The sequence below is a fragment of the Gopherus evgoodei genome, chromosome 1 (assembly GCF_007399415.2).
Source record: "Gopherus evgoodei ecotype Sinaloan lineage chromosome 1, rGopEvg1_v1.p, whole genome shotgun sequence".
Classification (NCBI taxonomy): domain Eukaryota; kingdom Metazoa; phylum Chordata; order Testudines; family Testudinidae; genus Gopherus; species Gopherus evgoodei.
In genome coordinates, this window is record NC_044322.1 from 31,574,295 (window position 1) to 31,591,292 (window position 16,998).

General features: G+C 44.3%; 1 protein-coding gene across 4 annotated transcripts in view; it reads right to left on the bottom strand.

Annotated features, from left to right (window-relative positions):
• The window catches only part of KBTBD3 (kelch repeat and BTB domain containing 3), a 48,923-nt gene that overhangs the window by 26,595 nt on the left and 5,330 nt on the right, over nt 1-16,998 (bottom strand). For 2 of the 4 annotated variants that reach the window (XR_004000117.1, XR_004000118.1), the window contains 2 exons: nt 15,264-15,553; nt 14,270-14,435 (listed from right to left, as the gene is read on the bottom strand). The exons of 1 other annotated variant lie outside the window; for it this stretch is intronic. The gene's annotated coding sequence lies outside the window, so the exon portion shown is untranslated. Of the gene's footprint in view, nt 1-277; nt 536-14,269; nt 14,436-15,263; nt 15,554-16,998 lie in introns of those variants that run through there. One more of the 4 variants, XM_030560635.1, reaches the window with a different exon arrangement.

Below are 16,998 nucleotides of genomic sequence, written 5' to 3' on the forward strand. Positions count from 1 at the left end.
TACGACAGCGCAGCTGCAGCGATGCCACTGTAGCATTTTAGGTGTAGACATAGCCTAAAAGATGAAGGAATATAGATACACAACTACTTGAATGACTAAGGCCTGATCTACATACCAAGTTACACTGGTTTAATCACAGACATGTTTTTAAACCAATTTAGTTAAACTGATGAAACTTTGGCCTGGTGTACACTGCGGGTGGAGGGGGTGAGGTTGGGGGATCGATCTAAGTTACATGAATAACATAGCTGAAGTCAATGTACTTAGATCTACTTACCACAGTATCTTCACAGTATGGTGAGTCGACTGGTGCTGCTCCCGTCGAATCTGCCTGCGTCTCTTGACAAGCTGGAGTACAGGAGTCGACGGGAGAGCGCTCAGGGAATCGATTTATCGCATCTAGACTAGACGCGATAAATCCTGATCCCACTGGATCGATTGCTGCCCGCTGATCCGGCCGGAAGTGAAGACATATGCTTTGTGTGTGGACTTGCTTAGTCTATTTAAATTGGGTTCATATTGGTTTAGCCTGCACCTGTAAAATTTAGAGTTGCAAGCTAAACAGCTATCAGCAGTTTTAAATTAATTTAACTTAAATCAGTGCAACCTCTGTGTAGACAAGTTCTTACTGGTGAAAGCCCTAACATTCAAGCACAGTGCCCTTAACACACTCTGGTCTTGATTCTCATCGCAATAAGACCATTTTACCCCACTCTGGCTGTGTAAATGGTTAAATTATATTTATACCTACTTTAAGGCATCTTTATGCTGCCAGAGAAGTTCAAGGTGGCCTTAGCGTAAGGGTATTTCTACACTACAGTGGCACAACTGCTGTGCTGCTGTAGTATAGATGCTTCCTACATCAATGGAAAGGCTTTTTTCCCTGGATGTAGGTAATCCATCTTTCCAAGAGGCAGAAGAATTTTTTCATCAGTCTAGCTGCATCTACAGTGGGGGGTAGGTGTTTCCCCCAGGCCTAAATGAGAATCAGACCTCCTGCTTAAAGCTTAATGCTACAGATTTTTTCCTTCAAGATTCTGCAGGAGACCTCCACAATGTTGACTGAAAATGACAACAGATAATAGCCCACCTGAATTGCCACAATGGAAGAAAATATTCCAGACTAAACCCAGAACCCACAACAAATCTGAATATTTTGGGTGCAAGGGCTTATCCATCAAGGTCATATATCCAAGCTAAGCCACGCAGTAGTCTTCTCAACAGAAGATATCTGCCACAGAAGAGGAGGAGTTGGACCAATCTATATTTTTATCTACAGTCAGTCAGGGGGCTCCAACCACAAATAGATCTCTGTGGCTCCTGGAACAGAAGAGATCCACTGATCTTGCTCCCAGCATTGTCACCCTTGCACTTGGAAGAAGGTATCTTCTCCTTTCCTTGGTCAGACAACCTCATATATGCACTCCTTTCCATTCTAAGCCTGGGTTACTTGGAAAATATAGAAGAACAAGATTACTATTTATTCTGATAACTCAGAGACCCCAATGTCCACAAGCCATAGAGGCACTTTTTGTATGCTTGGGCTCTGGATACCCAGATTGTCAGAGGCTGAGATTGACAGCCTGCCATCTGAAAGACTAAATCTTCAGGAATGCAGGTATTCCAGTGAAATGATAGACTTCCCACTCAAATGTAGAAAACCATGCAAGCAAATTTGGACTTGTTTAGCCTGATATAAAATACATCTCTGAGGTTGCCTGGTTATGTTCCTTAAAAGCAAATGTAGCATTCCTTTTGACAAAGAACTGTATCAAAGTTCTTTCAGAGTTCAGGCATTCACATTAGGATCCTTTCTCCGTCTGCATAAAGGAAATAGCCTCCTATTACACCCACACATACTTTAAGGCAGACTCTCAGCTACTGTTTTCTTACACCAGTAGGTAAAATATAATGGAGAATACCACTGTAACCAGCAGCAAGGAAAGGGAATATCCACTCAAACTAGTAGCATCTTTTCTACTAACAAAAGGTAAAAGAAAATGTTTAACTGCACCCAAACTGTGTCCACTGATCAAAGATCAGAGGAAAAAATTGAATTCATATACAGTTTTACAAGCAATGATTAAGCCATCATTTCAGCTCTTATAACAGCGGTGGGTAACCTCAGAGTAATCTGATTGCAGGCCATGTGACATTTTGCTGACTTTGACCGTCCACAGGCACGGTCCCCCTCAGCTCCCAGTGACCGCGGTTCACTGTTTCTGGCCAAAGGGAGATGCGGGAAACAGTGGGCCACAGGTTGCCCACCACTGCCTTAGAAGTACCCTTTTTTTTGCTGACACTAAAGTGCTGTTTTCTAAGCGGAATCACAACAGCTACAAGAGTCAGTGGTTTGGGAGATCTTTGGGAAAGAAACTTTATTTTCTATATTTCATTACACCACTTTGCAGACAATCACTCAGATGTTCTCCTGATTTTATAAATACGAGGAACACAATTCTACTTAAATCAGTTTATTTCTTAATGCTTTTTCTGTGTGCAAGCCAAAATACTCATTTGAATATCAACTTCATATCCTGGATAGGGACAGGCTTTTAGATTTTAATTAACAAAACTTGAATATGATGAAAGACAGACATTCAGACTTATACAGGAGTCAGAAAAAGGTTGAAAGGCATAAGACAACCATCTCCAGATAGATCATAATGGAAATACATCAAGTTACAATGCCTCCATCAAGTCTCCTGCTAAGAACAATGTGATCCATTCCACAAAGTCTACTACAACAGTGGAAATAAACAGAACTTTAGAATGAATTTTTTGGGGGAAGAAAATGTTTCTTATTCTGTTTGTACAGTGCCTAGTACAATGGGGCCTTGATCTTAGTTGAGTCATCCTAGGCACTTCCATAATACAAACAATCAATCAATCTGTAACTCACTGTTGTCTTTCATAGATACAGCTCTTTAGGGTAGGTCTACGTTACTATTAGACACCTGCAGCTTTCCTGTGCCAGCTGACTCAGGTTCATGGGACTCAGGCTAAGGGGCTGTTTAATTGTGGTGTAGAGTAGACATTTCAGGCTCAGGCTGCAGTCTGAGCTCTGGAGAGCCTAGGCTCCAGTTTAAGCCTGAACGTCTACACCACAATTAAACAGCTCCTTAGCCCCAGCTCTGTGAGCCTGAGTCAAGTGGCATGGGATAGCCATGGGTATCTAACTATAGTGTAGACATACCCTGAGACTGTCTTTACCTTATAATATACTACAAACAAACAACCCTGAAAGAACTATCTTTTCCTTTACCCCAGAGAATATTCTCTTTCCTGGTTGGTGAAAAAAAAAATCACTTTACTGCTTGAGAGTTCCCAGCAGCTGTCTGCTCCACACAGGTGGATATCTTCACTAAGAGAAACAAAATTTATTCGCAAAGACACTTCACTGTCACTGAGCCTTCCACCAATCTGGGGGACCTTTCCTACCAAATATTAGTTTAATTAAAAAATATTCTTAAATGCTGATTGTGGCGGTCTTTACTCCATATTCATCATAGTGGTACGATTATAATGTAATTATAACATAATTAGGATGCACCTTCTACATAATGTGTCATGTGAGGTGACATTGGAAAAATTATGATTTGCTGACTACGATTATCCTATATGTATGCATGTATCATTTTCATATCAGGAATTATGAATATTGGTGATGTATCTGTATTTCAAATGTGGTTACACCTGGGTGACACCCACTAGGCAAGATGCTTTCAGTCTAGACAGCTGATTGTGAAGGACCTATTCAAGGTAATGGGCCATTAAGGGAAACAATAGGTCATAGGAGAAGCTTTTCCCCCACCTGGTGATCCTTCCTGGGAACACTTCAGAGTCTATAGATAACAGCTGCTATGACTCAGCAAAGCATGTGACCAGATCACATGACACTGAATTCTATTTTCATACCTGTATTTTTCTACAAACTGGGCTGGGAACTTAGCTTGGCGGTAAGGGTTCCCACCATATGAAAAGATTATAAAAGATAGGGCGTGACATCATCTCTTGACCTCATTTGCCATGCAAGAGAACACTGGAAACACCTGAGAAACAATAATTGAACTGGGGGGAGTGCTGGTCCCAGGCTAAAGGCATTTCTAGCCTCCAAATGGGAGCTTAGTAGACTGCTTGTATCATCAGTCAGGGTGTTATTGCTAATTCAAATCCTATCTGTCTAGTATATTAGGCTTTGTTTGCATTTTTCTTTAATTTCCTAGGCTTTGATCTGTTTGTTATAACTTGATGATTACCTGTTCTGTTCATTCCCTCTAGGGCACCTGGCATTGGCTACTGTCGGAAGACAGGATACTGTGCTAGATGGACCTTTGGTCCAACTCAGTATGGCTGTTCTTATGTTATCTCCATCTCCTATAATCACTTAAAATCTATCTTTCTGTAGTTGATAAACTTGTTTTATATTAACCAGTGTTTTTTAAGTGAAGTGGTTGGGAAAATCTCAATTTGGTAAACAAAGGCTGTTGCACATCTTTCCCACATGAGGGGAAGGGGGGGGAATGAATTACTAAGCTTGCAGCATACAGATCTCTGTGCAGTGCAAGTTGGTATAATTCTGAGTTTATACTCCAGTAGGGATTCAGAGCTGGGAAGTTGGGTAGTGGCCTCCAGTTTGTCCATGAGTGGCTTAGGTAAAGTACTCAGATAACTCAGTTTGGTATGTGGCGCCACCTACTGTAGTGTTGGGTGATAACAAGGACTAGAGAGGCTGGCTGGGTCACCAGCAGAGAGCAGTGTGAGAAAGGCCAACCCAGTTGAATAGTTAGGGGGCACAGCAGTTCCAACGGCTCCCAGACTTCACCAACTTACAGTTTTCTATAGCTTAGGGGAAAAGAGATGCCACCAAAGAAACCAGAAATCTGCTCGGAATTTAGAGAAATATCTACACTTTATGTAGGATGGGGAAAATTTTAATTTTCTCTTCTTCTTAGTCCTCCTATTTTAATACCAAATATCATTGCAAAGTACAACGAAGGGTATTTAAACATATTTATTATCTTATTAAAGCATAACTGCCTTTGCTGCTGCTAGAGGTAGTTTTATAGAAACCTGTAAGTCGCTCTATGGGACTGCAACAGTTTAAAATCTGATACTAAAACCAGACTATTATTACAATTTTACAGGATATTTCTCTCAACTAAAAATATTAAGTAATTTTTTCAAAATGTAAGTTTTTTAGAAGACTGACTTCCTTGTTTTGTGCCAAATATTAAAAATTGCTTTACCTTGGTGTGAGCTCAGTTACTTATATGTAAAAAACGGCAAACGTCCCCATCATCTCTTCATAAATAATTGAACTTTACAGGCAATTAATATTCTGTCAATCATTTTTTTCAGGTAACAAAACATATATTGGTGACATTCTAAGATATTTGAATTCACAAAATGGCATTTATCAATATTACATGTTAGATTTAGTATTAGACAGAAGGGAAACAGACACGCTTTAAAGCTTTTGGATATTTAGAACTGCCTGAAGAAAACAGCATGGTACCAGAATGAAGTACTGAAATCGCATTGATTCCTGGTGGTGTTGCAGAGATGGAAGATTTCCTCTCTGCAAGTAATCTTTAATTGGATTAATATAATCATGTTAGGATATGCAATGAGACCAACCTCCCTCCCTGCCCCTCAAGTTAGATGTGTTTGGAGAGGTATTAGATTTGCTGGTACAGCTAAATTTTCTCAAGTTTAGATGTTTTAGGGTTTCAGGGGGAGGAGTTATGCAGCAAGTCCAAAATCTAGGAATTAAGAGTATAAATATAATTTCACAAGGAAGTTCCATTGTGGAATTACACCATTAGTTTTGGACTCCTGCTCTGGGAAAAAAAAAATCTCCTCAAAGAGGGAAACTTACTGTTTTTAATGGGTTTTGTAGTCTTGCCCGACTTCATTTGATTTAAATATGGAAATATATTAAAAGATGTATATAAATTCTTTTTATAGTATTTTGTGCTCATTTTATGTGCACAATGCAATTGACAAAGTGTAAGTTTTCCAATGGATTTTCTTTAGTAAAAAAGTAAGTCCATAATTAGAGAGACAAGGTAGGTGAGATAGTATCTTTTATTGAACCAATTTCTGTTGGTGTGAGTGTCAAGCTACACAGAGGTCTTCTTCAGGTGAAAAGTACTGAGGCCTTGTCTACATTACAGTTTTGTCAACAAAAGTTATGCTAATGATCAAGAAGTGCTAAAATTACATCACTTGTGCATGTTCATATTACGCTCCTTCTGTCAGCCAAACAAGTCCACGCTTGGTGCTCTAGCATCGATAGTGAGGGCAGTGCACTATGGATAGCTATCCCACAGTGCTACTTGCCACCTTCTGCAGCTAGGAGTTGTGGGAAAGCGGAATGGATTGCAGTGCATCATGGATCAAGTCCCATGATGCAGTTCTTTCAATTCCAGCATTCCATGAGATTCTGACTGCTTTTTGTGACATTTTTCAATGGCCCCTATTTACTGTTCACCTGCCACCACTGTATGAAAGGATGGATCCCACACTACTCTCGTAGTCATTGTGTATAATCACATTGCAGATGGTCATGCGGTATATCATGATCTCCCAATCTGAACAGGAATTAGAGCTGCCTTACATGCTACGTGCCATGGAAAGAAACACCAGATTACTTCTGGCATTCATGGAGCAGCTGAACACAGTGGACTGTCGCTTTTCGGCTTAGGAAACAAGCACTGACTGCTGAGATCGCATTGTTATGCAAGTCTGCAATGATGAGCAGTAGCTGCAGAACTTTTGGATGTGGAAAGACACCTTCCTGGAACTGTGTTCGGAGCTCGCCCCAGCACTTTGGCATAAGGACACCGAAATGAGAGCTGCCCTCTCAATGGAAAAGTGCATGGTGATCAAGGCGTTGAAGCTGGCAATTCTGGACTGCTACTGGTTGGTCAGTTTGGAGTCGGTAAGTCCACTGTTGGGACAGTATTAACGCAAGTGTGCAGGGGCATTAATTGCATCCTGCTACGAAGGACTGTGACTCTTGACAATGTGCATGAAATAGTGGATGGCTCTGCTGCAATGGGATTCCCTAAATGCGGAGGGGTGATACACGGCATGCATATTCCAATTTTGGGCCCGGACCATCTTGTGGCAGAGTACATCAATAGAAAGGGGTACTTCTCTATAGTATTGCAGGTGCTTCTGGATCACCGTAGGCATTTCACTGACAACAAAGCAGGGTGGTCCGGGAAGATGCATGATGCACACATTTTCAGGAACACTAGCCTGTACAGAAAGCGGCAAGCAGGAACTTTCTTTCCAAACCAGAAGATTCCAGTGGGGGATTGTCATAAACAGATAGCTAAGGGTTAATGTCTCTTTCACCTGAAACACCTGACCAGAGAACCAATCAGGAAACCGGATTTTTTCAACCTTGGGTGGAGGGAAGTGTGTCTCTGAGTCTTTTGTCTGCCTGCCTGCTTCTCTGAGCTTTGGAGAAGTACTTTCTACTTTCTAGTCTTCTGTTTCTAAGTGTAAGGACAAAGAGATCAGATAGTAAGTTCTATGGTTTCTTTTCTTTGGTATTTGCATGAATATAAGTGCTGGAATGCTTTGATTTGTATTCTTTTTGAATAAGGCTGTTTATTCAATATTCTTTTAAGCAATTGACCCTGTGTTGTATCATCTTAATAGAGAGAGAACATTTGTATTTTTTCTTTCTTTTTTATATAAAGTTTTCTTTTAAGACCTGTTGGAGTTTTTCTTTACTTCAGGGAAATTAAGTCTGTACTCACCAGGGAATTGGTGGGAGGAAGAAATCAAGGGGAGAGCTGTGTGTTGGATTGCTAGCCTGATTTGGCATTTCCTCTGGGTGAAGAGGAAAGTGCTTGTGTTCCAGGATTGGGAACGGAGAGGGGGAATCACTCTGCGTAGTTTCACAGAGCTTGTGTCTGGGTATCTCTCCAGGAGCATCTGGAGGGGGGAAGGGAAAAAGGATTATTTCCCTTTGTTGTGAGACTCAAGGGATTTGGGTCTTGGGTCCCCAGGGAAGGTTTTTCAGTGGGACCAGAGTGCCCCAAAACACTCTAATTTTTTGGGTGGTGGCAGCAGTACCAGGTCCAAGCTGGTAACTAAGCTTGGAGGTTTTCATGCTAACCCCCATATTTTGGACGCTAAGGTCCAGAATCTGGGAATAAGGTTATAACATGGTGTAGCAGCGGCGGGATATAGACAGAATCCAGAAGCCAGTAGGAATATTATATTTTTCTTTTCTCTGCTAAGGGCTTTTTAGCAGAGAGAAACAGTTTGGTTTTAAAAGGGAACCAGAGAGAATTTTTTTTTTTCTGCTCTCTCTAGCAGTTGTGGTTTGCATATTAAGCGAGAAGACTGTTAAGGGTCTTTTGTCATGCAATAGCCCTCCCATTAGCAGGCAAGTACCAGCACTTATATGCATGCAAATAAAGTGGTTTTTCTGGTTTCCCTTCATTGAACATTAGCTAGAGAGAAAAGGAAAAAAGCACTGTTGCTAGGCAGACTTCAGGAGGCAACAGAGAGCCTGCAGTTCAGAAAATAAACACCGGAGGGCACCCCAACACAAGAAACAGGAACCATGACTTCTAAGGCAAAGATTGACGCCGAAGAACAAATCAAAGACGCTGAACACAGGCGACAGATGGAGATGAAAGAAAAGGAAGAAAGCCTCAAACTGGCAGCCTTCCAAAGAGAACAGGCAGCCCAAGAGGCAGCACACAAAAGAAAACTAGAAGAAGAAGAGGTGGCCCACCGAAGGAAGCAAGCAGAAGAAGAGTTGGCCCACAGAAGGAAGCAAGAAGAAGAAGAGGTGGCCCACCGCCGAGAAATGGAAAAGCACCAAAAAGAAATGGAAAAGCACCAAAAAGAGAATGAAGAGAAGGAAAAACAGAGAAAACATGAACTGGAGATGGCAAAAGCTGGGCTGCATGTGCCAGCCAACCCTAACAACCCGGCGCCAATTATTGCTCCCCAGCACAGGAAATTCCCCACCTACAAGGCAGGTGATGACACCGAGGCCTTCTTGGAAAATTTTGAAAGAGCCTGTCTTGGGTACAGCATCCCCGAAGACCAGTACATGGTAGAATTAAGGCCACACCTCAGTGGACCTTTAGCAGAGGTGGCAGCTGAAATGCCCAAGCCGCAAATGAATGACTATAAACTTTTTCAAACCAAGGCCAGATACCGGATGGGGATAACCCCAGATCATGCCCGTCGGCGCTTCAGAACCCAAAAATGGAAACCAGAGGTGTCATTTCCCAAACACGCCTACTACATTGCAAAAAACTATGAGGCCTGGTTAACAGGAAACAACATTCAAACCTTGGAAGAAGTGAACCTCCTCATACAAATGGAGCAGTTCTTGGATGGTGTTCCTGAAGACATCACACGGTACATACAAGATAGAAATCCCAAAACTATCGCTGAGGCGGGGGAGATTGGAGCCAAATGGATGGAACTGGCAGAAAGCAAAAAAGCTACTGTCAAGGGGAACGATTACCCCAGGGGGCACACAGACCATAAACCCTACAACCGAGGACAGCCAAAGACCCTCCATACCACCCAAGTAAAGCCACAGATACCCTACTCTTCAACCTCAACAGTCTCCAGTAACTCACCTCGGCCCAGTGACCCATCAGATGGAAGATGCTTTAAGTGTAATGAACCGGGACATATCAAGGCCAACTGTCCCAAGAACACCATGCGAGTGCAATTCATTACACCACCATCACACCAAAGATCCCCAGGCCCAGATGCCTCTCAAATACCCTTGGAGCGAAGGGAAAATTTGAGAGTGGGCGGAAAGAAGGTTACTGCGTGGAGAGACACGGGGGCACAAGTGTCAGCTATCCACCAATCCTTCGTTGACCCCAAATTCATCAACCCAAAGGCCAAAGTTACCATTTACCCCTTCATGTCACAAGCTGTAGACTTGCCTACAGCTGAACTGCCTGTCCAGTACAAAGGCTGGTCAGGAATGTGGACTTTTGCAGTCTATGACAATTATCCTATCCCCATGCTACTGGGGGAAGACTTGGCCAACCAGGTGAGGCGGGCCAAGAGAGTGGGAATGGTTACCCGTAGCCAAACCAGGCAAGCTTCCAGACCCATTCCTGTTCCTGAGCCGTCCACAGAGGCCCCGTCTGTGTTACCAGAGACCCAGACAGAGGTAGTGGACCCGGATTCCATGCCTACCACTGAAACAGCCACAGCATCTCCAGTCCCAGGCCCGGAACTGGAACAGCAACCAGCACCAACAAGTGCAACCACATCTTCAAACTCAACGCCAGAACTGGCAGAAGCAAAAGACAGCCATACCCAAAAGGCTCAGCCAGAGCCTGAAATACCCTCAGGTGCACCAGCGGAGAGCGGTTCACCAGCAACGGAAACAACCCCATCACCTACATTGCTTCCAGAGGGACCAAGCCCAAGTCCACAGTCTGAGGAAAAACTGGTGACCCCAGCCTCAAGGGAACAGTTCCAGGCTGAGCAGGAAGCAGATGACAGCCTTCAGAAAGCGTGGGCGGCGGCACGGAGCACCCCACCGCCTCTCAGCTCTTCAAATCGATCCCGGTTTGTTATAGACCAAGGACTTTTATACAAGGAAATTCTTTCTGGTGGACACCGGGAAGAATGGCAGCCGCAAAAACAGTTGGTGGTTCCAACTAAGTACCGGGAGAAGCTCTTAAGCTTAGCCCATGATCATCCCAGTGGCCATGCTGGGGTGAACAGAACCAAGGACCGGTTGGGGAAGTCCTTCCACTGGGAGGGGATGGGCAAGGATGTTGCCAAGTATGTCCGGTCTTGTGAGGTATGCCAAAGAGTAGGTAAGCCTCAAGACCAGGTCAAGGCCCCTCTCCAGCCACTCCCCATAATTGAGGTCCCATTTCAGCGAGTAGCTGTGGATATTCTGGGCCCTTTCCCAAAAAAGACGCCCAGAGGAAAGCAGTATGTACTGACTTTAGTGGACTTTGCTACCCGATGGCCAGAAGCAGTAGCTCTAGGCAACACCAGGGCTAACACTGTATGCCTGGCCCTAACAGACATCTTTGCCAGGGTAGGTTGGCCCTCCGACATCCTTACAGATTCAGGGTCTAATTTCCTGGCAGGGACCATGGAAAAACTGTGGGAAACTCATGGGGTGAATCACTTGGTTGCCACCCCGTACCACCATCAAACCAATGGCCTGGTGGAAAGGTTCAATGGAACTTTGGGGGCCATGATAAGAAAATTCATCAACGAATTCTCCAATAATTGGGACCTAGTGTTGCAGCAGTTGCTGTTTGCCTACAGGGCTGTACCACATCCCAGTTTAGGGTTTTCACCATTTGAACTTGTGTATGGTCACGAGGTTAAGGGGCCATTACAGTTGGTAAAGCAGCAATGGGAGGGGTTTACGCCTTCTCCAGGAACTAACATTCTGGACTTTGTAAGCAACCTACAAAGCACCCTCCGACACTCTTTAGCCCTTGCTAGAGAGAACCTAAAGGATGCTCAAGAAGAGCAAAAGGCCTGGTATGACAGACATGCCAGAGAACGTTCCTTCAAGGTAGGAGACCAGGTTATGGTCTTGAAGGCGCAACAGGCCCATAAGATGGAAGCATCATGGGAAGGGCCATTCACGGTCCAAGAGCGCCTGGGAGCTGTAAACTACCTCATAGCATTCCCCAATTCCTCACTAAAGCCTAAAGTGTACCATGTTAATTCTCTCAAGCCTTTCTATTCCAGAGACTTACAGGTTTGTCAGTTTACAGTCCAGGGAGATGATGTTGAGTGGCCTGACGGTGTCTACTACGACGGAAAAAAAGACGGTGGCGTGGAAGAGGTGAACCTCTCAACCACCCTGGAACGTCTGCAGCGGCAACAAATCAAGGAGCTGTGCACTAGCTTCGCCCCATTGTTCTCAGCCACCCCAGGACGGACTGAACGGGCATACCACTCCATTGATACAGGTAATGCTCACCCAATCAGAACCCCACCCTACCGGGTGTCTCCTCATGCCCAAGCTGCTATAGAACGGGAGATCCAGAACATGCTACAGATGGGTATAATCCGCTCATCTACCAGTGCATGGGCATCTCCAGTGGTTCTGGTACCCAAACCAGATGGGGAAATACGCTTTTGCGTGGACTACCGTAAGCTAAATGCTGTAACTCGTCCGGACAACTATCCGATGCCACGTACTGATGAGCTATTGGAAAAGTTGGGACGTGCCCAGTTCATCTCTACAATAGACTTAACCAAGGGGTACTGGCAAGTACCGCTAGATGAACCTGCCAAGGAGAGGTCAGCATTCGTCACCCATGCGGGGGTGTATGAATTCAATGTCCTTCCTTTCGGCCTTCGAAATGCACCCGCCACCTTCCAGAGGCTGGTAGATGGTCTACTAGCTGGACTGGGAGAATTCGCAGTTGCCTACCTCGATGATGTGGCCATTTTTTCAGACTCCTGGCCCGAACACCTACTACACCTGGAAAAGGTCTTTGAGCGCATCAGGCAGGCAGGACTAACTGTTAAGGCCAAAAAGTGTCAAATAGGCCAAAACAGAGTGACTTACCTGGGGCACCAGGTGGGTCGAGGAACCATAAACCCCCTACAGGCCAAGGTGGATGCTATCCAAAAGTGGCCTGTCCCAAGGTCAAAGAAACAGGTCCAATCCTTCTTAGGCTTGGCCGGATACTACAGGCGATTTGTACCACACTACAGCCAAATCGCTGCCCCATTGACCGACCTAACCAAAAAGACCCAGCCAAATGCCGTTACGTGGACTAATGAGTGTCAAAAAGCCTTTACCCAGCTTAAGGCAACGCTCATGTCTGACCCTGTACTCAGGGCCCCGGATTTTGACAAACCATTCCTAGTAACCACAGATGCATCTGAGCGTGGTATAGGAGCAGTGCTCATGCAGGAAGCAACAGATCACAACTTCCATCCTGTCGTGTTTCTCAGCAAGAAACTGTCTGAGAGGGAAAGTCACTGGTCAGTCAGTGAAAAGGAATGCTATGCCATTGTGTACGCCCTGGAAAAGCTACGCCCATATGTTTGGGGACGGCGGTTCCAACTACAAACTGACCATGCTGCACTAAAGTGGCTTCATACTGCCAAGGGGAACAACAAGAAACTTCTTCGTTGGAGTTTAGCTCTCCAAGATTTTGATTTTGAAATTCAACACATCACAGGAGCTTCTAACAAAGTTGCTGATGCACTCTCCCGTGAGAGTTTCCCAGAATCCAGTAGTTAAAAAGTGTTCTTAAAATGTAAAAGTCTGTTAGTTATATACTTAGTAGTATATGTAAAGGTGCATGTGTTGTATTAATCTGTTTATTTTCAAGTTCTAGAAGGAAATTGCCGCCAGTGAGCTTCCCCACTGTCTGCAATTTGGGGGGCGTGTCATAAACAGATAGCTAAGGGTTAATGTCTCTTTCACCTGAAACACCTGACCAGAGAACCAATCAGGAAACCGGATTTTTTCAACCTTGGGTGGAGGGAAGTGTGTCTCTGAGTCTTTTGTCTGCCTGCCTGCTTCTCTGAGCTTTGGAGAAGTACTTTCTACTTTCTAGTCTTCTGTTTCTAAGTGTAAGGACAAAGAGATCAGATAGTAAGTTCTATGGTTTCTTTTCTTTGGTATTTGCATGAATATAAGTGCTGGAATGCTTTGATTTGTATTCTTTTTGAATAAGGCTGTTTATTCAATATTCTTTTAAGCAATTGACCCTGTGTTGTATCATCTTAATAGAGAGAGAACATTTGTATTTTTTCTTTCTTTTTTATATAAAGTTTTCTTTTAAGACCTGTTGGAGTTTTTCTTTACTTCAGGGAAATTAAGTCTGTACTCACCAGGGAATTGGTGGGAGGAAGAAATCAAGGGGAGAGCTGTGTGTTGGATTGCTAGCCTGATTTGGCATTTCCTCTGGGTGAAGAGGAAAGTGCTTGTGTTCCAGGATTGGGAACGGAGAGGGGGAATCACTCTGCGTAGTTTCACAGAGCTTGTGTCTGGGTATCTCTCCAGGAGCATCTGGAGGGGGGAAGGGAAAAAGGATTATTTCCCTTTGTTGTGAGACTCAAGGGATTTGGGTCTTGGGTCCCCAGGGAAGGTTTTTCAGTGGGACCAGAGTGCCCCAAAACACTCTAATTTTTTGGGTGGTGGCAGCAGTACCAGGTCCAAGCTGGTAACTAAGCTTGGAGGTTTTCATGCTAACCCCCATATTTTGGACGCTAAGGTCCAGAATCTGGGAATAAGGTTATAACAGGGATGTTGAAATTCCCATAGTGCTTCTGAGAGACCCAGCATACCTCTTACTCTCATGGCATGGGAAACCTTGACAGCAGCTAGTAGTGGTTCAACAATGGGTTGAGCAGATGCAGAATGTGTCTTTGGCCGATCAAAAGTGTGCTGGCACTGCCTTTATGGCAGGTGAGACCTAAAAGAGGAAAACATTCTCATCGTCATAGCAGTCTGCTGCATGCTCCATAATATTTGTGAGACTAAGGGTGAAAAATTTCCCCCGGGAATGAAGAATGGAGGCAGATCACTTGGCTTCTGAATTTGAACAGACAGATACCAGGGCTATGAGGCAACATTCTGACAATGAGCATCAGTAAAGTGCCTTTCTACAGCACTCTGCCATGCTTTGTTAACTTGCCACCTTGCATGAAAATTTTGATGATTCCTAACCATGATCTGTAGTCAGCAAATGATCAAATTGCCACTCCACTCCATACGACTAAATGCAGTGCCTTGCATAGTGTCAAGTATCAGAGGGGTAGCCGAGTTAGTCTGGATCTGTAAAAGCAGCAAAGAATCCTGTGGCACCTTATAGACTAACAGACGTTTAGGAGCATGAGCTTTCGTGGGTGAATACCCACTTCGTCGGATGCATGAAGTGGGTATTCACCCACAAAAGCTCATGCTCCTAAACGTCTATTGGTCTATAATGTGCCACAGGATTCTTTGCTGCTTTTACAGATCCAGATTAACATGGCTACCCCTCTGATATCTGACAAATTGCCACTGTGTATTAATTCCAGCCACAACCCACTGTCTGAGGGAGACAAAGACTGGTTATCTTTCAGAAAAGGGAGATAATCGTAAAGGGCAATGTAGCCAGCTACCATTTTGGAAGCTGTCAAAAAGGTGGAGTGAAAGGGGTACCGAGATGGGCGGGGTGATTGCAAGGAACGTGTAGGAGTAGTTTGGGGAGGGCATGGAAAGTAGTTCTATATCAGCTGCAGGAAGGACAAGCACGCACCTCTTCAGCCTGGAGAGTGATTAGGGACTTCAACATCTCTGTTTGCGCCTCCGTTACTTTTATCATCTGCTCCTGGCCCTTTAGAATGTGCTCCTCACTCTCCTTTCTCTCCTGCCTTTTTATTTTAAATTTCTCCTTGAGGGTCTCTCTCCATTCCCTGCATTCTCTTTTTTTGCTCTCTAAGGATTGGCATGCCTCTTGGAACATGTCCTCTCTGCTTTGCCTTGGTCACTTTTTTATCTGGCAGAGGTGCTCCACTGGTGTGTAGGGGGTTCCCTTGAAGGCCACATCTGCAGAAGCACAAGAAACAATATACAAAAGCCTGATTGTTGGTTCATGAAGGGCATTGAATCATTATAGTAAAATACACTTCTTGTAACATATCAATCACTTTCTCACTGTCCCTTGGTAAGCACATATCTCAGCAAACACCCAAAACAGCAGGTTCAGCGTGGCTGGGGGTTGGGCATTCAAATTAGGGCAAATGGTCTAGGTGTTTTTTAAGTGGATCAATGCAGACGATTAGGGACAATATTGTAAACTCTACTACCATTTTCCACAGGCGGGGGGTCATTGAAGCTGATATCTCACTCCTGAGGGTGAGCAAGGAGGTATCTACTATATGCATGTGGCTTCAGACACGGTGCCCTATGCTGCTGCTTTGGTCTGTGTAAAGTGGTGGGGGAAAATTCCCTGCTCTGCCAAGGAACCTTTGGAAGAAGATTGGTGAGTACCACCAGGAAATTTTCCTAGAGATCTCTCTGGAGGTGTCATAAACAGATAAGTAAGAGTTAATAGAACAGAAGTACTTCATATCTCTTTTGCCTGTAAAGGGTTAACAAGATCAGTGAGCCTGGCTGTCACCTGACCAGAGGACCAATCAGGGGACAGGATACTTTCAAATCTTGAGGGAGGGAAGTCTGTGTGTGTGCTGTTAGAATGTGGTTGTTGTTCTCTCTGGGTTCTGAGAGTGACTAGACGTGCAACCAGGTTTCTCTCCAATCTCTTTGATACAGGCTCTTATATGTCCAGAATAGTGAGTACTAGGTAGATAAGGCAAGTTAGGCTTATGTTTGTTTTCTTTATTTGCAAATGTGTATTTGGCTGGAAGGAGTTCAAATTTGTATTTTGCTGAAAGGATTTTAATTTGTACTTGTATACTTAGGCTGGGAGGGTATTCCCAGTGTCTATAGCTGAAAGACCCTGTAACATATTCCATCTTAAATTTACAAAGATAATTTACTGTTTTTCTTTCTTTAATTAAAAGCTTTTCTTGCTTAAGAACCTGATCGTTTTTTTATTCTGGTGAGACCCCAGGGGACTGGGTCTGGATCCACCAGGGAATTGGTGGGGAGAAAGGAGGGAAGAGGGAGAGAGATGTTAATTTTCTCTCTGTGTTAGGATTACTTTCTCTCTCAGGGAGAGTCTGGGAGGGGGAGAGAGAAGGAGGGGGGAAGGTGGATTTTCCTCTCTGTTTTAAGATTCAAGGAGTTTGAATCACAGTGATTTTCCAGGGTAACCCAGGGAGGGGAAGCCTGGGAGAGGCAACGGTGAGGGAAAGGGTTTACTTTCCTTGTGTTAAGATCCAGAGGGTCTGGGTCTTGGGGGTCCCTGGGCAAGGTTTTGGGGGGACCAGAGCGTACCAGGCACTGGAATTCCTGGTTGGTGGCAGCGCTACAGGTTCTAAGCTGGTAATTGGGCTTAGAGGAATTCATGCTGGTACCCCATCTTTTGG